Source organism: Chlorocebus sabaeus, chromosome 23, assembly GCF_047675955.1.
Source record: "Chlorocebus sabaeus isolate Y175 chromosome 23, mChlSab1.0.hap1, whole genome shotgun sequence".
NCBI classification, from domain to species: Eukaryota; Metazoa; Chordata; class Mammalia; order Primates; family Cercopithecidae; genus Chlorocebus; species Chlorocebus sabaeus.
The window spans coordinates 7,809,998-7,833,049 of record NC_132926.1 but is presented as its reverse complement, the minus strand read 5'-3'; the positions used below and the strand labels follow the sequence as shown (position 1 = coordinate 7,833,049).

Here is a 23,052-nt window from a genome sequence, read left to right as displayed (position 1 = left end):
TGGGCCCACTTTGATCTCACTGTTCCCCTTGCTGCTGTTCACACCAGTACGGCGCCTTCAAGAAGTTATCCCAGGGCAATTTTCCACCTTTGAAGTCCCCGGAAAACCCTGCCAAGAGCTGCTCTGGTGTGAGGATGCTGCAGGGGCAGGCAGCCTGGTGCCACGGCCTCCCGGGTGCCAGAACTGGAACATCCAGACATCAAAGGCGAAGGTGGCAGCGGGGCAATGAGTAAGCTCCACTGCAGGCTTGGCCTCGGCCCCAGAGGCCTTCTCCTCATCTCCCAGTGGTGGCTGAGCAGGACTAGGGAGACGACCCAGAGAGCCTGGAGACCTGGCTTAGGGGAAGCCCTGTGGATGCTTCTGGAGGCAGAGACTTCCCTGCCGTTCTGTGCCTGGTAAAGGCACCGACCACTGCAGAGCAAAAGCAGAGTCCAATCCTGGCTCCAAGGCTCCCCTGACTGCGCAGCTTCGGTAACTCCCATCCCCTCTTGGGTCCCCAGTTTCTCTCCAGTTTCTTCTTCCGTCACATGAGAATGTGGGATCAGACCCCAGATGACCAATTGGCAGCCCATGGGCCAAGTCAGGCCCACAAACATGTCTCGTTTGGCCCATAAGTGAGTTTTTTGTTGTTGTTTTGTTTTCTATTTTGTTTGTTTTTGTGTGTGTTTCTTGGGTTTTTTTGTTTTTGTTTTTGTTTTTTTGAGACAGAGTCTCGCTCTGTCGCCAGGCTGGAGTGCAGCAGCATGATCTCGGCTTACTGCAACCTCCACCTCCCAGGTTCAATCGATTCTCCTGCCTCAACCTCCCGAGTAGCTGGGACTACAGGCGCACGCTACAACGCCCAGCTAATTTTTGTATTTTTAGTGGAGATGGAGTTTCACCATGTTGGACAGGATGGTCTCAATCTCTTGACCTCAGGTGATCCGCCAGCCTCAGCCTCCCAAAGTGCTAGGATTACAGGTGTGAGCCACCGCGCCCGGCTTTTTAAAAAAATTAGTTGTCAATTATTTCCAACTTGTAAAAATTAGGAGATCCAACACTAATTTCTACATTTTTTTTATTCTTTTGCAAAAATCTGGGAAATCTGACAATGCGGGGCCTGCTGTCCAAGAGGGCAGATGTGGGCAGGAGCTGGGTAGCAGCTACCACCTCTTCAGGAAGCCTAAGTCCCAGTAGTTGACAGTTCCTCCCAGCCTGCTGATTTTGTGACCACTTGAGTTTGGGGCCTCTGAACTAGAGATTTCTTTTTTCTTTTTTCTTTTTTCTGGAGATGGAGTTTCACTCTTGTTGCCCAGGCTAGAGTGCAATGGCACAATCTCGGCTCACTGCAATCTCTGCCTCCCAGGTTCAAGTGATTCTCCCGCCTCAGCCTCCCAAGTAGCTGGGATTACAGGCACCCACCACCGCACCCAGCTAATTTTTTAGTTTTTTGTAGAGATGGGGTTTCACCATGTTGGCCAGGCTGGTCTTGAACTCCTGGCCTAAGGTGATCCACCCACCTCGGCCTCCCAAAGTGCTGGGATTACAGGTGTGAGCCACTGAGCCTGGCTGATTTCATTTCATTTTAAGAGATTTGGCCCAGGAGCCCCTATCATGTGTCACACACTCCCCTGGGGAAAAACAGTGAAGCAGGCAGAGGTGACACGACCCTTCCCCTCTTGCAGTCACAGGTTGACTATACGCAGAGGTCTCTCAACGTGTGCCTCATGGGTCCCTCAGAATCTGGTTAAGATGCGGAAACATGCCTGGGCCCCAACCCAAATCTGCTAAATCAGATCTTCCGGGAGTGGAATCCGGAAGTCTCCATTTTTAGCCAGCTCCCTGGAGGATGCCTGAGCCACATGAAAGCTCTTGCAGTCGTGGTGGAAAGGATCATCGCCAGTGACTTGCAGCTGTGAGTCCATGGGTCTAGTGCATTCTCTGGGGCCTGGAGTGGGGAAGGAATCAGTGCTTACTGAGCCACCTCCAGCTTCCAGGCACTGTGCTTTCCATACCTCATTTCATTTCATCCTCACAATAAACCAGGTACTGTTATTACCACCGTGAAACAGGTGGGGAAACTGAAGCATGAGGAGCTTGAGTAACGTGTGTTAGATCACACAACCAGTAGTGGCAGAGCTGGAATTCCGACCTGGGACTGACTCCAAAGTTCTTGCGTAAGAACACAGCTGCTACTCTCACCCTTCTTCAGCCGAGACCAAGGAGGGAATTCTGGCTGAAAGTAAACCAGGGTAGGGAAGACTGGTACTGACCTGTAACAGGTCCATCTGTGCCATGGCACAGCGAGATGAAGTGGAGAACCCGTGTGGCATTGGAATCTCGGCTCATCGTCTCCACGAAGCCCGAAGCCCGCCTTGTGAAGCACGCCAGGGACTCACGGCTCTGGGCTTGTTGCTCAGTGTCATGTGACAGTAAGTTTGGGCCAAGGCCATTTGTAAGGTGAATGTAGTGGCTGACTTTGAGTGGCTTCCATCCAGATTCACAGAGGTTGGGCCGCTCTTCCAGAGAACCTGAAATCAGAACCCGATTTCAGAACCTGAGCCCCACCAGCTTTTGCCAACAAACACCGTGGTTTTGTTGTTGCTGCTGCTGCTGCTTTGTTCGCTTGTTTTGTTGTTGTTATTGTTGTGTAATGAATCTTCTTGCCATTGGCTCTTTCTCTGCCTTTATTCTAGGTTTGTACCAGGCACATCTCCAGAGTTGTTGTTCTTTAGAAAAACATCTCAGTTCCAATGAGAAAACAAAGAAAGAAAGCTAGCGTCTTAAAAAGCGAATTCGGAAACCAATCGATTGACCAGATCACTATCTGGGCGGGGCAGAAGGGGCGGGGGAGGGCCGTGGTGGTGAATAGAGAAGAACTTTTCATAGCTCTTCTTTGCAGCAAAATCCAATGTGGGTTATCTCTTCCCAAAATATTCATGATGGTCCTAAAGTAACCCCCGAGCCTGGAATTCAGTTTGGTATTCACAAAACTGTGTATCTTTGGACACGTTGCTTCCCTTCTCTGAGCCTCAGTTCCCCTATCTGGAAATCTTGTTAGATAGTTTCTAAGATCATTATAGTTCTAACATTCTGTGAATTTAGTGCCTGGCACACACTAAGTGGAAGGCGAGAGAAAGAAAGAAAGGGAAAGGTGAAGGGAGGGAGAAATCAATTTGCGAAAGCTGTCTTTCATAGAGACAAGAACGAGTGTCTTTTCTACCTCCAAGGACACTGCCTCTATCTCCTCAGCACGTGCTGAGTCGAATTGTTGATAATGGAATAAGCTCTGCCTCATTCTCCCTTGAAATACCACCTTTTAGCCTGTGTTGTCACAGAAGAAAATGAGTCAGTCAGAGAATTTAAGCAAGAGTGCTCTTCAAAAAGGACATGTAGATGGTTAATTGCAGTCAGTTAGACCTGTTGTCTTCGTGGCTGGGTCTCCAGATAAGAGAAGAACCGGAACCACCCAAAGGTTACTCATCTCTGGCAAGGAAGCCCTGGGCTGCGCCATTTGACAGCGGCATCCAGGAAGTGTGGGAGCATCCAATCCTGTCTCCAGGGAGGCTGGCCTCTTCATCCCTGACCTCGGCAGCAAGACTTTTTCCCCACCAAGAGAGCGAAGTTCAAGCACTTTCTCCTTGCCGCTGGATAGATGAGACACAAATCACAGTTAAAAAGATGGCATGGCAGGGCTATGGGACAGCAGGAGATACTGTTCTCAGGGAAATGGTTATTTTGGGCATTTTGCAGAATGCTTTGAGGAAGCAGCTGCTCCTAAGAATACTGTTATGTCTGAGCTATTTCAGACAAACCCTGGAAAGTTTCTTCACACAGTGATGTCAGTTAGGCCCTATCGACCTCTTCAAATGAAGCTCAAATTACCTGTTCTAACCCAAGTCCATACCTGGTGGAAATCTAGTGCTACCCCAGATTCCTGCCAACCTCCACGTTATGGAGATTGGCAACCAAATTTATATGTTGAAGTCCCAGCCCCCAGTACCTTGGAATGTGCCCTGATTTGGAAATAGGTTGCTGTAGATGTAATTAGCTAAGGTACAGCCACATCCGAGTAGGGTGAACCCCTAATCCAATGTAACTGCCATCCTTATTAGAAAGAGAAATTTGGAGATTGCCCCACCCCTCGAACCCACACAAACAGGGAGAATGCCATGGGAAGATGAAGGCAGAGATTGGGATGGTGCTGCTGCAGGCCAAGGAATGTTAAGGACTGCCAGCAGCCCCCAGAAGCTAGGCAGGAAGCATAGAACAGTTCCTTCCTCAGAACCCTCAGAAGGATCCAACGCCACCAACACCTTGATCTCAGACTTCCAGTCTCCAGAACTGTAACACCATAAATTGTGTTGCTGAAGCCACTGTCTTACAGTTTGTGGTATTTCGTTATGGGAGCCCTAGAGAATTGACACACTCTGCCCCTACTGAGGAGATGGTGTGATGGGAGCTTTGGTTCTCCAGGGCCCGCCGCCGGACCTCTGCCTCTTTCTGTACCTGCTCAACACAGAAGTCAAACTGGGCTCCTCTTTGCCTGACCCACTGCTGGGCACTCACATGAAGCATATGTGAACTTACCAAATGCTTGAGGGGGATGCAAGTCAAGGCCACTCCTGCAGTGCACACTCTCCATCATCCCTGATGACTCAGACTCTCCTCCTTCACTCTCTCTGTTCCCAAAGCTCCTGGAAGCTCAAATTCCTTCTGAGCTTGCTCCATATTTTTTTTTTTTACAGAGCAGTTTCCCATATCCTCTGAGAATTTGCCACCTGCTGCCACCCAGCCCCTGAGGGAAGACCCCTTGCTCCAAAGCTCTTTTCAACATATTTCTCCACACAGAGCTATTTTCTTCCTCATTGTCACAAAACTTTTTTAAAAACTTAAATTATTGTCACTATCATTAAGACAAAAAAGATACTGACTATATTAGTTTTCTATTGCTGCGTAACAACTTACTACATATTTAGTAGTTTAAAACAAACACACCCATGTATTTTCTTACTGTTTCTGTAGGTCCAGAAACCAGGCACCACTTAGCGGGATTTTCTGTTTAAGATCTTCTCAAGATGGCAGTCAAGGTGTTGACGGGACTGTGTTCTCATCTGGAGGCTTGATGGGGAAGATTTCACTTCCAAACTAACTTGGGCTGTTGGCGGAATTCATTTCCTTGTGGTTGGAAGAGGGAAGGCCTCAGCATTTTGCTGGCTGTGAGCTAGAGGGTGCTCTCAGCTCCCAGAGGCAGCTTCTCCTTGCCATATAGTCTTTCCAAGATGGCTGTTCACCTCATTAAGCCAGCAAAGAGAGTCTCTAGAGTGAGTCAGTTAGCAAGACGGAAACTTTCACAATGTAAGGTAATCATAGGAGTGACATTTCATCACTTTTGTCATATTTTCTTGGTTAGAAACCAAAGGTCCCACCCACACTTAAAAGGAGAGAATTACACAAAGGTTTGAGAGATAAAGATCACTGGAAGCCATTTTAAAATCTGTCTGCACGTGACAATCCAGCAGGTGCACTCCACAGCTCCCCAGCAGCCAGCCCACCCCCCAGCTCCAGCGTAAGCCTGATTGGTCCAAAGGTAACCCATGCTCTTTTCCATGATTGGTTTAGGAATGAGCATGTGACCCATCTCCAGCCTATGATGTGAGAAGTGTACTGAGCAACTTCTTCAGTGTTGTTGCTCCTAAGACAGAACTAGGAAAAATGATGGTTTCTTTTCTTCCTCAGGATGTTTTAGTGTTTAGATGGAACCCTGGATCTGCAGCAGCCATCTTGCTACCAACTTGAGGGTAAAGCCAGCCCTAAGGATAGCAGACTGGAAAGATGGAAGAAACATGGAAGAAACCTGGGTTTCTGATGTGATCATTTGGCTGCTGAATCAATTGTACCTAAAGCTCACTCTGTTTTACCTTGAGTTAGGGTTGCCATTGCTTGCAGCTAAATACATCTTCTTTTTTTTTTTTTTTTTTTTTTTTTTTGAGATGGAGTCTCACTTTGTCACCCAGGCTGGAGTGCAGTGTGGCGCAACCTCAACTCACTGCAACCTCCACCTCCCAGATTCAAGTGATTCTTGTGCCTCAGCCTCCCAGGTAGCTAGGATTACAGGCATGTGCCACCACGTCTGGCTTATTTTTGCATTTTTGGTAGAGAAGGGGTTTTGCCGTGTTGCCCAGGCTGGTCTTGAACTTCTGGACCTCATGTGATCCACCTGCCTCAGCCTCCCAAAGTGCTGGAATTACTGGCAAGAGCCACCACATCCAGCCTAAATGCATCTGAATATAACATGACTCTCCTAGAAAAAACCTGGAACCCAGAGCACCTGAATAGAAAATCTTAATTATATCAGTGAGGAGTAGTCAACTTAGCCAAGTTTCCATTGAATATAAAAAACTGTAAAATAATGTCAGTTCTAGACAAGAACTGAAAAGTAATGTCAGTATTCTACAATGTGTAATTCATAGTTGCTACATGTAATCAGGCTTGGCTGGTTGTTTCCAGGAAGACAGCACCCTCATTTCTGAATAAGGATGACCATTTTCCACTAGTCCAGAGGTAAAATAGTCATTGTAACTGCACTGAAATTTGCTATATCAAGTGAGACATGAAGGTAAATGTGAGACATGAAGGTAAATGTCATTGGCTTAGAAGAATTAGTCTTTTCCAGTGTTTAAAGGAAGGGAGAGAAACTAATGCCTATTGTGTGCCTTCAAAGTTTCTGCAATGTGCTGGTATCCACATGTTTCCAATTATTCCTCACAACACCATGCAAAGGTTATTTTGCCTGTTTTGCTGATCAGGGAACTGAGACTCACAGAGTGACACCACACCCATCAGTATTTCAGGTTTTTGGGGAGGGTCCAGAGAGCAAGGGGAAAGCTGCTAATTGCTTGTTGGTTCAAGAGAAATGTTATCTCAGTAGACTAATGTATGGACTTTCTGATGTCAGAAAATGCAAACTATGTAGCGTAACCTGTTTGCCATTTTTTCTTTGTATCCGCAAACTGACAGCAAAATGTATTGCACAAGTATTATAAATCTGTTCAGTTCAAGTGCCAGAGAACATTTACTCTGCTTCCTTCATGAGGTAATTCAAAACTTTGTTTTTAATATTTATTGAGTGTCTGAGTAGGCAAACTGCTGTGCCGTTCTAAGGGGAATTTCAGATGTGTTGTCTGTGTGTGTGTGTGTGTTTTCTGGTTTTGATTGTTGATATTTTCTTGATTTTTTTTATTTGACAGGAGCATCTTTAGAAATGTATTTATTTTACAATTCATACATACATAGTTCATACATACATAATTCATACATACGTAGAGTAAAAAGTTCAGACAGTTTTAAAATATAGTGATGTGTAAATCTCCTCTCACCTGTGAGCCCCAGGCATTCAGCTTCCCTCTCTGGACGCAATTATTGTAGTCAGTTCAAAGCTTGTTTGTGCACACACAAACCTCTGTGTATCTCCGCTACACACACCCAGAAGAGCATACTATACATGCCCTAGACTGTGTTATGTTTCTGTGAAAGACTACGATGTATTTTATTAATCCAGTTCCCTAATAATAGGCATTTAGGTACTTTTCATGTTTTTCTCCATGTGTAATTATACGATTAAAATTCTTGGGTTTTTTTTGGTTTTTTGGTTTTTTATTAAGACTTTCGCTCTGCTGCGCAGGCTGGAGTGCAGTGGCGTGATATCAGCTCACTGCAACCTCCGCCTCCCATGTTCGAACAATTCTCGTGCCTCAGGCTCCCGAGTAGCTGGGATTACAGTCGCCCACCACCACACCCGGTTAATCTTTTTGTATTTTTTAGCAGAGACAGGGTTTCACCATGTTGGCCAGGCTGGTCTCAAACTCCTGACCTCGAGTGATCCGCCTCTCTTGGCCTCCCAAAATGTTGGGGCGAAACTCCTTGTATTCACGCCTTTGCCCATGTTTGCAGGTATAACTGGGAGATAAAATGCTACAATTGCAGGGTCCAGAAAAAAGCACATTTTAATTTTAACAACTGTAACCCAGTTGCCTTCCAAAGAGGCTGTACATATGTTTCCCTGTGTCAAACAGTGGTGAGCATGCCTGCTCCCCTGCAAACTCACCGACTCAGAGTATTATCAGGCTTCTCATCTCTGCCAATCTGGTAAGTACAAAGGGCATCTCTTGTAGTTTCTATTGCATTTTTCTCACTAGGAGATTGAGCAGCAGACAACTTCTTTTGGTTTTTTATGGTTTTTTTTGAGACGGAGTCTCGCTCAGTCGCCCAGGCTGGAGTGCAGTGGCGCGATCTCAGCTCACTGCAAGCTCGGCCTCCCGGGTTCACGCCATTCTCCTGCCTCAGCCTCCCAAGTAGCTGGTACTACAGGCGCCCACTGCCACGCCCGGCTAATTTTTTGTATTTTTAGTAGAGACGGGGTTTCACCGTGTTAGCCAGGATGGTCTGGATCTGATGACCTTGTGATCCGCCCGCCTCGGCCTCCCAAAGTGCTGGGATTACAGGCGTGAGCCACCGCGCCCGGCCTGACAACCTCTTTAAAAGTCTTATTTCGCTCTGTATTTTAATCTTAAAATACCCTAAATCCTCTTAGAAGTAGGTAGGGTCAGATCTTCAATCTGGATGGATTTACGTAATGGGTCTATGAAAGGGATAGAAAGTCAAAGCGGGGTGAGGTGGGGGAATCATGTTAAGTCAAAGGCCTCCCCCTCGGGGGCCCCTAGCCCACCCCTGATCCCTCACCCTTTGCAGAGCATGTCCAGAGCTGCCACTGCCCTGTGCCTCCACCCCACAGCCCAGGGCGACACCCTGACCTGGAAAGTCAGGCCTCTGGACCTCCTCAGGGGAGCTCAGGGATCAGATGGGCCGATGGAGGTTACCGTGGCCGGGAGCACTGGGTCTTGAGCATGTGGGTGGACCTTTCCCGCATCCCCTGACCACGTCTAACCACATGGCCTCTTCACTTTGATAGCGGCGAGAAGAGTAGCCTCTTGCTTTTGCATGTTTTCCTAATCACAGCGTGCTTTCTTGTCTGCTATTTCATTTGACTTTTTTCAACCAGCCGCTGAGGTGGGGATTATTAGCACACCCTTTACAGATGAGGAAACTGAAGCCCAGAGAGCTCTGGCAACCTGCCCAAGGTCACACAGTCAGTGAAGGAAAGGGCTGAAATCAAACCAGGCCTGTCTAACTGCAAGGCAGGATCTTATAGCTGCCTCCTGTGGGTAGGTCCGGGACCCAGCTTGTCTCGGTCCTGTGGCTCAGGTGCAAGGAGAGCCTCCCTGGGCCACCTGGGGATGTCTGACCGACGTGCCAGACCCTCACCGAACAAAGGTAAGGCCTGAGCCTTCCCCCTGGCCCAGATCTTTCCATGTCCAGTGCATCCCTGAATGCTCCCAGTACTCTGGAAAATGGGGATTCATGCTGCCATTTGAATTGGAGCCCAATCTGTTCTGACTTCAGATCTAGTGCTCCTTCTCCATCCACCCACCCTCCCTGAACCATGCACAGGAAATTGAGAGGTTTTCCTAATAAACAAGTCAGTTACTACAGTGCATGTGCTACACAACCACTGCCCGCGTTGCCTCTCCCCCCAAGAGGGAAGGGGACTCCTGAGAGGCCCCAGCAGCGTTATCTGGGCAGGGAAAGTGAGTTTGAAGACCTCACACTCCATCTGGACTTTATCAGCTCCTTTCCTGGGTAGGATTACAGCAAACGATTATCTACAGATCTGGAGCCAGCAGGGACTTTGAAGGCCCCAATTGCCAAGGGGGTGGTGAAATGGGGGAAGGGCTGGAGACGCAGGAGATGAAAAAGCAGTGCAGGCATCTTATCTTCCTCCTGAAATCAAACAGGCCGGGCCTGGGCAGGGAGGGAGAGGTACCCTGTCTGTGAGGCTGACAGTCTGTAGCCCTGGCTGGCCACAAAAGATAGAGAGAGAACCAGATGAAGGCCCTCCACTGTCTTCTCCTGATCCTCTCTCCCTCCTCCTCATTTCTTTTATTCATTAATTCATTCACTTCCATCTTGCAGCCTGTTAGTGACAATACCTGACATGCTCTGAGCTCTCCCGCCGAGCCAAGGACTTAGCATCTATCCCCTCGTGTGGTCCTCACCATGACCTTCTGGGAGAGGTGCCAGAATTAGGCCCATTTTACAGATGAGGAAAATGAAGCCCCAGAGGCTAAGTAATAGGATGAGCCTGGGATCATGCAGCTAGTAAATAGTAGGGTCTGGCTTCTCTTAAACCTGCGTACATTTATTCTTCCATTTCCTGCTGCCTGCCTGCTCTCCTCTCATAATTCATTTGTATATTCAGTTTTCCATATTCCCATTACTTGTTCATTTTGAAGTTCCTTCTCTTCTTGCTTATGCATTTCTTCTGTCCCTCCCTTCCTCCCGTCTCTTCCTTCCTTCCATGACCACGTGCGGAGCCTACTGTGTGCCCTGTCACCCTGCCATCAGGACATGGGGCTCCTGACAGATGACTGCTGGGGAGGGACAGGTGAGACCACTTCCTCCAGGGTCAACCTCCTAAAGCGAGGCTTTTGGCCTGTGCCTCCCTAGGCCTGATTTGTCCCTGTGTTTGCCAAAAATTCTAGGCTTTGACAATGTCTTTGTGAAGATGTCTCAGCCAAGCAAGTCTTGAGACTCCGTTGGTGTGGGAATAAAAATGGCCTGGGGCAGCCACTTCTCGCAGTTTCCCCTAAGCAAGGCTCTTTCTGTCCTTGCTGTTCTGACATCCATCCCTTCAGCAAACATCAAGAAGGACCTATTATGGGCAGCCCCTGGGGCCCACTCCCATCCTCTAGCTGTCTCTGATTTCAGACCTCCCTCGCTCTAGAAAATTCACTCCTAGAGGCAGGGAATTGGCATCAAAGAACCCGTTCACAGCCTTGGGCTCCTTCATTCATTCACCTTTTCTCCTAGCACCTAACACAGGGCCTGGCTTAGACTAAAAGCTAATAAATACGGGATCAAAAGGCAGTGAACCGTCATTCTTTGTCACTCTCCAGGAGCTGGCCCACTCACCGTGCTAGACACTGCACTGGATATAGTAGTCCCACATCATTGTATACTCTCATTTCTAGCTGGAGAAGTACCCTCCTTTTCTAGGTGCGGTTATTGGGTCGCTGTCACCCAAAGTGCCCGCCACTCACCTTGTAGGCTTGGGTGGGTATGTGATCTCAGCTAGAACAGTCGAGGTCTCTCTCCCTGGACTTGGAATTGTAAGCCAAGTGATGCAGAGAAAGAAAAAACACAAGCCCTTGGAGCCCATCACATCCCATCACCGATGAGGCTGTCCAGCAGTTCTGGTCCTCAGAAGCCCCAGAGGACTCCAGTTTCTGCCCTTTTCCGAATGTACCTTTCTGTCCACTTTATGGCTGCTCAACATCCCTCCAGTATGTTCCTTCTCCCCTTGGCCAGAAAATGTCTGTTCCCGCGCTTGCAAATGACAAATCCTAAATGATGCCCCAGAGCATGGTTTCCAAGGTCAGCTATTGGAGTCTGACCAGAAATGCTCATTCTGCCACATCAGTGTCTTGGCTATTGCCTTTTTGGAACTGCTCTGACTTCTCCTCTTTCCTTCCTGCAGCACCACCTCTCTCAGCACCAGGGAGCTCCCCCAAGAGCACTTCCTCCCATGTCTGCCTTTGCCGGTAAGACTGGACACACACACACCAAGATGACCTTTCAACTTTGGGTCCAAAGGCCCTCAGTGGATGTAAAATAGGTACATGAGGCCTTGAACTGAACATTTTTTTTCATTTCACTGTCACCTGGATTTTCCCAGTTTAGGAGCACCTGTTTGTCTTGATAACATTTGGAACAAAGTGAAAAAAATTGGACTTTGAAGAGATCTTCAGGTGAATTACACATTTAAGTCAGATTGTCCATGTCTTTGTCCCATGTTCGATCATTCAAGCTGTTAGGAGCCCTCAACTTTGTACATAGATTTCCTTCCTATCTCTGCATCTTCATACCTGGTACTTACTGTGGAATTTGAAATGCTTTTGTGACTGACTGTAAGCAAGAAAGACAGAAAAAATACAACAAGTTAAAGGGGATTGGATGGCTCAGATTTGGTTGATGAATGAGGTGGTTTAGAGGCATGTCTTGTAAGAGATAATTTTCTATGTGCCAGGTACTATTTACGAATCCCACATTATCTTATTAACGCTCGTAACAAGCCTTGGGGATAAATAGATGATCATCGCCATTTCACAGATTAGGAAAGTGAGGTTTCAGGAGTCGGTTGCTCAAGGGTCTCCTGCTAGTGAAAGAGGCGTCTATCCGAACAGTCTGAATGGCCTGTGCATGTGGGAATGTGCCACGCAAGCCACGGGCAGGGAGGATGAGAAGAGGTGAGCAGAAAGCCAGCTGGGATGAATGAAGGACCTACTATGTGAAGGCCCAGGGTCAGACATTTTATTTTCTTGATTGCACTTCAGCCTCCCAGCAGCCCTGTTTGACAGCTGAAGAAACTGACGCTCCAAGAGCTGGAGAAGGTTGCCCAGGGTCCTATGGAGAGAAAACTCAAGCTCTGGCTATTCTACTACTCTGGGACAGCGCCCCCAGTGGGAACCCCACCTTTACAAGGATTCGAAGGTAAGTGAGGACTTGTCCCCTGAAACAATTAGTATACTTACCTCTTTGTTACATATTCCCACTAAAGGTCTGCAGCCCCACCCAGCTTGAATATCAGGAGAGTGTCAACAAAATCTGGCTCGAGGCTCACAGAATCCAAGAAACATGCCAGCCCCTCCACGGTTGGAGAGTGATTCACAAAGGTGTCTTTAAGGGCTTTCCCAGGTCGGGCATAGTGACTCACACCTGTAATCCCAGCAAGCTGAGGTGTGAGGATCACCTGAGGTCAGGAGTTTGAGACCAGCCTGGCCAACGTGGCGAAACTCCATCTCTACTAAAAATACAAAAATTAAGCAGGCGTGGTGTCGTGCACCTATAATCCTAGCTACTTGGGAGTCTGAGGCAGGAGAACTGCTTGAACCGGGGAGTTGGAGGTTGCAGTGAGCTGAGATCACGCCACTGCACTCCAGCCTGGGCAACAGAGTGAGACTCTGTCTCAAAAAAAAAAAAAAGAAAAGAAAAAAAAGAAAAGAAAAGAAGTAAAAAGGACTTCCCTATCGTCAGAGCAGCAGACAAACCCAGGTGACACTGAGTCTGCACAGAAAAGGCAAGGGTGACCAAGAGTGAGGAGGTTAAGCACCTGTTGCTTTCAGCTGAGGTCCTGGTCACAGCCCTTAATAAGAACAAATCTCTCTGACTGTTGCAACCTTCAATATGCCCTGTGCCTATAGTGCCTGGCCAATAAGAAGTGCTTACACAATAGCCGTTATTATTGTAAAGACAGTGCAAAGAGTTAAGGGAGTCCGGTAGTTCAGCTGAATCTGAGTTGCATCTTGTAGGCCATGTATGTGAAAGAAGGGCAGGCCAGGAGGGGGAACAGAGTGAGTAAAGCCCAGAGGCAGGGGCACGGAAAAGCAGGGAGGAGTTAAGCTTGGGGCAAATATCCTAAGTGAAGGGGAATAAAAGGAAACAAAGTTGGCAAGTTGCCCCGGGGCCACGTTTTGGAGTTGTTTGAGAACATGTCCAGTGGGGCTGCATTTAACACCAGCCGTTCGCACTCCCACCCCAAAAGCGGGAGTATCACATCCACATACCACATGTGCAATTCCTTACTTTATACCCTCCTTTAAGATACATCTACCCTCCCTCTTTTTTAAGCATAAGAGCATTTATTCTAAAAGGAAACTTTTGGCCAGGCGCAGTGGCTCACGCCTGTAATCCCAGCACTGTGGGAGGCCTAGGCTGGTGGATCATGAGGTCAGGAGTTCCAGACCAGCCTGACCAACATGGCAAAACCCTGTCTCTACTAAAAATACAAAAATTAGCCGGGAGTAGTGGCACGTGCCTGTAGTCCCACCTACTTGGGAGGCTGAGGCAGAAGAATTACTTGAACCTGGGAGGCGAAGGTTGCAGTGAGCTGAGATCGCACCACTGCACTCCAGCCTGGCTAACAGAGGAAGACTCTGTCTCAAAATAAATAAATAAATAATAAAATAAAAGGAAACTTTTGCTCACTAATGGAAATGGAAGTGGCACCTGTCACAGGCAGAGACAAATTGTCAAAGTAAACAACTTTTAAGTCTCACTAGACACTCCTGCCCCAGCAGAATCTGTTCAAAAGCTAGGTCAGCAAATTTCAGAGGCAGTATTAAGCACAAAGTAGCAACAATGCAGACTTTCTTTTTAGGTCCTCAGAAAGAGTAACAGAACATTGAGAAGGGGTGGTAGTCACATCTCCAAACTGCAAGAGGCCAGAAGATAGTGAGGGGTCCTTCAAACAATCTAAAAACCTGAGACCCCAATGTTGGAAAAGAGAAGGAAGGGAATGGGTGAAAGTGCCAGTTGCTCCCTCCTCAGATAGCAGGGCCCTCGACATCCCTAAGATGTCCCCTTCTTCTTTCATCCTTCCCTGAGTCCAGCCTCCCCGCCTCCCCCAGGCTGGCTTGCCTGATTTTGTGAGATGTTCAGCCTGCTTAAAGTGTAATTCTGTATTTCTGATTCTATCTGTGTTCCAGGAGGCATTATCTCTATCTCTGTAATAGCTTCTGAAGCAAAAACATTTTACTGGGTAAAAGAGCAAGGAATGGGCATGACCTGGTGCTGATTTAAAGCAAGATTCCAGGCCAGCCCAAGAGCCCTCTCTAAGCAGCCTCCCTCCTTTCTGCTGTCTAAGAAAACAGCTCCTAATAGCCATGGTATCATATTGTATCTCATATTTACACAGCACTCTGCATGCATTCACTTATTCAGCGGACATCCATTGAGTGCCAATTATGTGCCAAGTCTTCTGGGTGCTGGCAATCAACAGTGAACAAAGATCCGTGAGGTTCTTGCTCTACTTGGGAAAACAGGCAATAAACTCTGAAACAAGTAAATAAACATGATCACGATGAGGCTACTGAGAAAGCAATGTGGTAGCAGCGTGGCGATGGTGTGCCATAGGAGAGGGTGGCAACATCAAAAAGGTAGACCGCCCCTGCCCTCTGAAGAAGTGGCATGTGAGCAAGGAGCCAGCCAATGGAAAGCTCTGAAAGCAGAGTCTTTAAAAAAAAAGAAAGAAAAAAAACAGGGCTCAAAGATGTCTGCATTTCTGCCAGAGGGGGCAGAAAGAAGACAGTGGTGCTCCAATCAGGGAGACTGTGGAGGCAGTACAGGTGACAGGGAGCAGGGAAACGAAAATTTTCCACTGGCCACGGTAGGTTTGCCACGTCCCTCAGACACTCAAGTGTGTTCTTGCTCTTCTCAACAACCCATAAAGTAAGGATGATCAGTGTTTCCCATTTTACAGACAGGAAAACTGAGGCTTGGGAAGGCTACCCAGGTACATAGAGGCAGTGGTGGGATGTGAATATACGTTTTAGGATGCTGACATCAGCGCTCTCCCACCTGCCTCATGCTGCAGCAGTGTCCAGACACAGAGATGGCGGTGCAGCAGCTCAAGTGGCAGCTCCAGCACCCCATGTGTTTCTTTTTCTTTCTACATGGGTTTGGAAAAACTCATTTGAGCTAGCGATCGACTCTTAAATATAAGCCTTCACTCAAAAATCTGGCTGTCTATCCTCTGAAAATATTTGAAGATGTGGTCATAGTGGGCCCATGATTTGAATGACATAGCAATGGGCTGGAGCAGTATCTCCGCCCACCTTGAGAGAGGGATGGGCACTCTGTCTTTCCACAGCCACCACCTCTCCCGATTGCTTGCCCCAGGCCCCTTCACTCCCCTCCACTGCTTTCATGGCCTCCCTATCAGCCGGCAGTAGTGGCTTCGAGACCCCAGCTCTCTAGTGATGAAACATGTGGGAAGATCCACAAGGCCCAGCAAACGATGAGTGACCAGAGGGATTGAGTTACAGTTCCTCCCTAGAACACTTTCCTGCCCTTCTGATGTAATCACTTTGCACAAACAGTAGGAAATGTTCAGAAGAGCTGCTACAAGGCCGTGATTAAGAGGTCAGGCCTGGTTCTTAATTCTGACTTCAGCAAGTCCTATCTGTGGGACGTGGGCAAGTTCTAAAACCTCAGTTTCTTTATCTGTAAAGTGCAAATAATAATAATGCCTGCTTTATAAGTAGGATTAGGGGAAACAGTAATTTAGGTAACGTGCTTGGCACGATGCTAGTTTCATGGTGAGTATCCAATAGATGGAGCCGTAGTTGTCTTTCTTACCTTAGAAAGCAGCTGCTTCTCCCATGTCGTGATGGTGTTTGTGCAGTTCCTCTGGAATTCTCTCCTTTCTTTCTTAGGAGAGCATTTTCTCAATGTTCCTCTTTATCTTTCTCCAAATACAGAGACAAATCTAAGGGGGAAAACATCTTCAAACTGGTCCCAGATACTCAGCCTCTTGTCAGTTCTCATTAGGGTTTAAAAGCTCAGTCTCCTGCATATGCCCAAATATAAAGCAGTGCCTTCCATTCCTAATTCGAGGAACCAAAAAAAACATGTGGCTGGACCTGGTTGAATATATAAACTTTTAGGCATGGCAATAAACTAGGCAAAAGGCCCGCTTATTCAATGTATTAGCTCAGTTGTGCAATGTAGAAGTAAACAGAAAATTACTTACAATTTTATAATAATATTCATTTAGAGACATCGCTTTTCTCCATATACACATTGCAATGGAGTAAACAAACAGCTTTACTCCGTTTTTTGCCACACATAAAGAGGCTGAGGAGGGAAGATTGCATGAGGCCAGGAATTCAAGGCTGCAGTGAGATACGATTGCACCACTACACTTCAGCCTGGCGACAGAGTGACACCTCATCTCTGAAAACTAAAATAAAATAATTTTAAAATATTTGGAAACTTTTTAAAGAGTCTGCTCCACAGAGCCACATTTTACCTTGTACAGTTTAGTTTTTCAGACCTTACTTCTCTCTTCCATCTGACTGCCCTGAGATCCAGCACCTTTTGCTTCCACATCTGAGGCTGTCGCTGGAAACAAGGTCTCCATCCCATTTGCATGACATGAGCACAGCCGGGATTTGTATTCATTCTGCGGGTCTGTGTATATTCGTGCTCTCCACAAAAGAACCACTCAGCATTGCTTTTTCAAGCCGAGCTTTAAAAGGCTTATTTGCCATGACATCCAGCACTTGTAATTTGAGGTCATACCCCGAGGAAGAATTGCTAAATCTGTGTAAAATGTTTCTGACTCCTTTTCTTACAGATTCTGTCAGATTATCTCTTTAAGAATTCTAAACCCATGTTGTTTGAGGTGGTTTTAGGCTAATGTACATTCCCCAAACATTTCTTTGCTGTTCAAAATAAAGCAATTGAGAGAGTTCTCCATAAAAATGAGGCACTTTGCAAGAGCTCAATACAAAAGACAACTCCCTCTTTTCTAGGGGGTAATTTTGAGAAGGATAGAAAAAAAGAGCGTTCCATGTAAGCCTCTGTACAACCACGGGAGCCATTTGCTGAGGGCCTATGTGTGCAAGTGGTTCTCATGTGCTCTCCACCTCCTCCTCATCCTCCCAGGGGATGAAACCAGGCCCAACAAGTGCAAGAGACAGACCACGTCAGCTCGTGACAGAGCAGGGATGGAACCCAAGTCTGCTGGGCTCAGCCCACTCCCTCCCTGCTGCCGACTTGACCTATTGTACTTACATTAAGCCAAGTGCTGGGCTCTGATTGTACGAAATCAGACAAGCCAGGACCCCGGGTTCAAGGAGCTCCCAGGCCTGCTGGGGTGAGAGTGGAGGCAGCAAGGATGGAAGTGCACAGAGGCAAGGGTGGCCAGGCCTATGGGCATACAGGCAAGGGAGGCCGAGTTCTGGGGAAGTAGGAAGGAGAGGCTGTTTAAGCGAAGTTCTGAAGGACGAAGCCATGTCTGTAGCAAAGATCTGAGTCTGGAAGAGCAAAGGGTGTTTGGGAAGCCATGGCAAGCACAGTGCGGGGGATGTAAGAGATCATCAGTGACCCATCAGGTGGCCCCTGTGGATCATGCTCAGGAGTCTGGATACCTTCAGGAGAGTCTCTGCTTGGACACGGGGAAGGATTCGGACACTTCATTTCATGCCGTTTTTCCAGCTGCAACTCCCAGACCCAGCCTCTCCCTCCCTTATGGCTCAATGTAACGCCGTGTCTTGTCCATCTCCCCAGCTTCTTCCAAATCAGGCACAAACTTTCTGGAGAGTTCCAGCAAGCAGAGGCGAAGGCTGTACTCATATTTGTTTGTCTGTAGAAGTGATTCCTTGCCCCCCACCCCAACACCGGCATCAAGTCTTATACACATGCACGCAGTGAGAGAGAGCTAACCAAAAGGACATGTGAGTAAGCAGACAGACAGACACAAACCCACAGACACAATCACACACACAGAAACATGCACGTAATAAGCAAATAACCATAAGATGCCCAGAGGAACACTCAACAGACCCAGACACAAAAACACACCCACATTTATACAGAAGCACACAGGTGGGCTCTCTCTCACGCCCTCTCTCTCACGCACACACACTCACACTCACTTGCAAAATATACAATAGAAACTGGACCAAGGAATCCTCCCAACTTCTCCACCTATCCGTTTCCATGACGCTCTTCCACCTTACCCTAGCCTTTCTTCTTCCAACAGAAATTTCCCCCGCCATCCTCACAACTGACTCTTCACACCTTTCTGGAAATGATGGTGCAGGCGCCCTATATGCCTCTGGGAGAGGAGGGGTCATTCTGAGCTGGGACACCCCAGGTGGAATTGAAGTGGGATAGAAAGCGTGGTTTTCCCATAGAAATACAGCCTGACCCCCAGATCTGGAGAATCCGGACTTTGCCCTCCTGGAGCTGGGTGGGCAGCATTGGAGGCTCTCCCAGGGCTCCGCAAAATGTACATTTTGGGGAATGTACGTTAGCCTTGGGAGAAATTACTCCCAAGCTTGAGTAATTTCTGGGGCCACACCTTCACACTGATTCCAGGGGACATGGCCGAAAGACCACAAGCAAGCTGGACAAACTGATAATTGGTCAAAATGGTGATTGGTTGGAAATGAAAATCCTCGTTTCCTATTTGTCAGCTACTACTTTTTTTTTTTTTTTTTTTTTTTTTTTTTTGAGAAGGAGTCTCACTCTGTTGTCTAAGCTGGAGTGCAGTGGTGTAGTCTCGGCTCACTGCAACCTCCGCCTCCTGTGTTCAAACGATTCTCCTGCTTCAGCCTCGTGAATGGCTGGGAATACAGGCACACGCCACCACGCCCAGCTAATTTTTGTATTTTTAGTAGAGATATTTTAATGTTAAAAACATTTATCAAAAGACTAAATTTTTTTAGAGACAAGGTCTCACTATGTTGTCCAGGCTGGTCTTGAACTGGGCTCAAGCAATTCTTTCAGCTCGGCCTCCCAAAGTGCTGGGATTACAGGTGTGCCTGAAAAATTATTTGAGCTTTGTCTTTTAGTTTATTTCCTAAGGCAAATGTAATGCACTCTCATCTCAGAAACAGTAAAATAGAAAGAAAGCAAAATAAGCAAAGGGAGCCCCCATAGTCCCACCTCGCTCTCCACCCACTTGCAGTCCTTTGATACGGATGTCACCGTGCGTGCCCTTTTTTTTAGTGAGATGGAGATTTACTCTTGTTGCCCAGGCTGGAGTGCAACGGAGCGATATCGGCTCACTGCATCCTCTGCCTCCCAGGCAAGCGATTCTCCTGCCTCAGCCTCCTGAGTACCTGGGATTACAGGCATGTGCCACCACGCCTGGCTAATTTTGTATTTTTAGTAGAGACTGAGTTTCACCGTATTGCGCAGGCTGATCTCGAACTCCTGACCTCAGGGGGTCTGCCCGCCTCCACCTCCCAAAGTGTTGGGATTATAGGAGTGAGCCACTGTGCTTGGCCAGGATGTCACCGTGCCCTTTTATTGCAGACACAGTGCTTTTCAAAAATGAGCTCATGCTGGCCAGGTGCGGTGGCTCACGCCTGTAATCCCAGCACTTTGGGAGGCCAAGGTAGGTGGATCCCAAGGTCAGGAGTTCGAGACCAGCCTGGTCAACATGGTGAAACCCCATCTCTACTAAAAATACAAAAATTAGCTGAACACGGTGGCAGACGCCTGTAGTCCCAGCTACTTGGGAGGCTGAGGCAGGAGAATTGCTTGAACCTGCAAGCGGAGGTTGCAGTGAACTGAGAGGGGATTATGCCTCTGCACTCCTGCCTGGGCAACAGGGCAAGACTCTGTCTCAAAAAAAAAAAAAAAAAAAAAAAAAAAAAAACTGAGCTCATGCTATATATACTATTTTGTGAGACTCCATAATTCACTTAAATCACCTTAGTAGGAGAGATTGTCTCAAGCATTTTCTCTTTTCTTGGCCATTTAAGTTGTTTTCTTATTAATGAACAGTTACTGTGTCCTAAGATTTCCCATTACAATGAAGAGCAAGAAAAAATTATTGAAAATAAATTCAGACTGGGCGCGGTGGCTCACGCCTGTAATCCCAGCACTTTGGGAGGCCGAGGTGGGCATATCACGAGGTCAGGAGATCGAGACCATCCTGGCTAACACGGTGAAACCTCATCTCTACCAAAAATGCAAAAAAATTAGCGGAGCATGGTGGCGGGCACCTGTAGTCCCAGCTACTTGGGAGGCTGAGGCGGGAGAATGGTGTGAACCCAGGAGGCAGAGCTTGCAGTGAGCCGAGATTGTGCCACTGCACTCCAGCCTGGGCGGCAGAATGAGACTCTGTCTAAAATAAAAAAATAAATAAATGAAATAAAATCAATTCAAACTACAACTGAAAGACAATAGAAAATCTCTGGGAAAACTATGGAAATGCTTTGCATAGAGGTAGACTAATCTGCAGGGTTTCCAGTGCTCACTACTGGGGGTGTTGCTTTTCAGTGGTATTTTTGCTGTGGCGAAGTTGTTCTTAGCTTTCTTCCAAATTGCATGTTTGTTTGAATTCACTTTGGTCAAGTAGTTTTTTGGCTAACTCATATAAGCATTAATTTAAAATGACCAGTATTTATTTAGCTTTGAATATGTGTGTTCTAGCCCTAGTCCAAGCCTTATTTTAATGAATCTTCCCAGTAATAGCGGAGCAAGGTCCTGGTGGCCTTTCCCATCTGATGGAAATGGACTCCGAGAGTCGGGGTGAGGAGTTCATAACCCAGAGTCACCTGGCTGGGAAGTGGCAGAGGCTTGAGTTTGAGCCCAGACCATCCTGGATGCATCTGGGTCCTTGCCATTGTCCCTGGCCTCTCCCTCTCCTGTGAACCTTAATTGCTAGTAAGGGAAAGCTAATAGCAGGCTTATAATAAAATCTTTACTGATTCTAAAACCCTTTTCTTCTTTGGCTACAAGAGATATCCAGAAGCGTAACTTCAGTTTCTGAATTTAGCAACTAATTTGTCTATATTAAAAAGGTCTGGGCGCGGTGGCTCAAGCCTGTAATCCCAGCACTTTGGGAGGCCGAGACGGGCGGATCACGAGGTCAGGAGATCGAAACCATCCTGGCTAACACAGTGAAACCCCGTCTCTACTTAAAAATACCAAAAAAAACTAGCCAGGCGAGGTGGCGGGCGCCTGTAATCCCAGCTACTCGGGAGGCTGAGGCAGGAGAATGGCTTAAACCCGGGAGGCGGAGCTTGCAGTGAGCTGAGATCCGGCCACTGCACTCCAGCCTGGGCAACGGAGCGAGACTCCGTCTCAAAAAAAAAAAAAAAACAATTAAAAAATAAATAAAAAGGTCTTTATAGGAGAAGCCGGCAGGACTGGGCGCGTGGGTGGGGATCAGAAGCCGGTTGTCGTGAGAGGTTTTCTTGCTCTAGGGAGAATCTTCAATCAATCACTATATCAACAGACACCGATGTTTCGCTTTCTTCATATGATGAAGATCAGGGATCCAAACTTATTCGAAAAGCCAAAGAGGCCCATTCGTACCCATTGGAATGGCAGGTTTTGCAGCAATTGTTGTATATGGATTACACACATTGAAGAGCAGGGGAAATACTAAAATGTCACTTCATCTGATTCACATGCATGTGGCAGCCCAAGGCTGTGTTGTAGGAGCAATAACTGTTGTTATGGGCTATTCCATGTATCAAGAATTCTGGGTAAAACCTAAGCCTTTAAAGAAGAGATGCTGTCTTGGTCTTGCTGGAGGAGCTTGCTTTAGTTAGACGTCTCATTACTGAAGTTACGTATGAACGTTGAAAATAAACTAATTTGTATGGGTTTAGATGGTAACACGGCATTTTGAATATTGGCTTCCTTTCTTGCAGGCTTGATTTGCCTGGTGACCGAATTACTAGTGATTAGTTTACTAACTAGGTCATTCAAGGGAGTCAAGTTAACTTAAAAGAAACATGTCACCTAAATGCACTTGAGGGTGTTGAAATGTCCACCTTCTTAAATTGTTAAGATGAACTTGGTTCTAAAGAAGATAACAAGCCAACCCTGTAGTATTCCCAGTTTGCTGCAGAATCTCACCTATTTTGGATGTTGTATAAGCGTCCTATTTGCCCCAGTTAATGTAACTTTTTTCTACCTGTTTTGTGGACTGGCTGGCTCTTTTAGAACTCTGTCCCAAAAGTGCGTGGAATATAACTGGTAAAGCTTCCCACAACTGACCATATATACGTGTGTGTTTAAATCAAATCTAGAAAGCTTACAATAGAGCTGCATGATAGCAGTATTTATTAAAGAATCACAATTGTAAACATGAGAATAACTTATAGATTCTAGTTTAGTTCTTTGGTAATTGCAAACTATATTTTTGCTGCTGTTATATTTGAATAACTTTTAAATGTCATCTTAGAAATATGTATTTTAAGCGCTCATGCAAAGGTAAATGAACACTTTTTAAGTGTGTGCATTGCTGATTTTTCCATAAAAATTGTAAATATTAAACTGAACACCTATAATGGATTTTGTTAATGACTTATGAACAAGCTGGTTTGGTCAGACAGTATACCCAAACTTCTATATACTACAGAATGCTATTTCACTTGTGAAATTCTCTTGTCTAACCTGAATTTACATTCCATGGTGATAACA

At 46.7% G+C, this 23,052-nt stretch overlaps 1 long non-coding RNA gene across 2 annotated transcripts; it reads right to left on the bottom strand.

Moving 5' to 3' along the window:
• Positions 1-1,043: 1,043 nt before the first annotated feature.
• LOC140709953 (uncharacterized) lies at positions 1,044-17,148 on the bottom strand. 2 transcript variants are annotated; one of them, XR_012090780.1, is made up of 2 exons: positions 16,234-17,148; positions 1,044-3,626 (listed from the first exon to the last, which is right to left on the bottom strand). It is a non-coding gene; the product is annotated as an uncharacterized lncRNA (long non-coding RNA). The 2 variants fall into 2 exon arrangements; XR_012090779.1 differs by lacking the exon at positions 16,234-17,148 and adding an exon at positions 4,994-5,954.
• Positions 17,149-23,052: the final 5,904 nt, after the last annotated feature.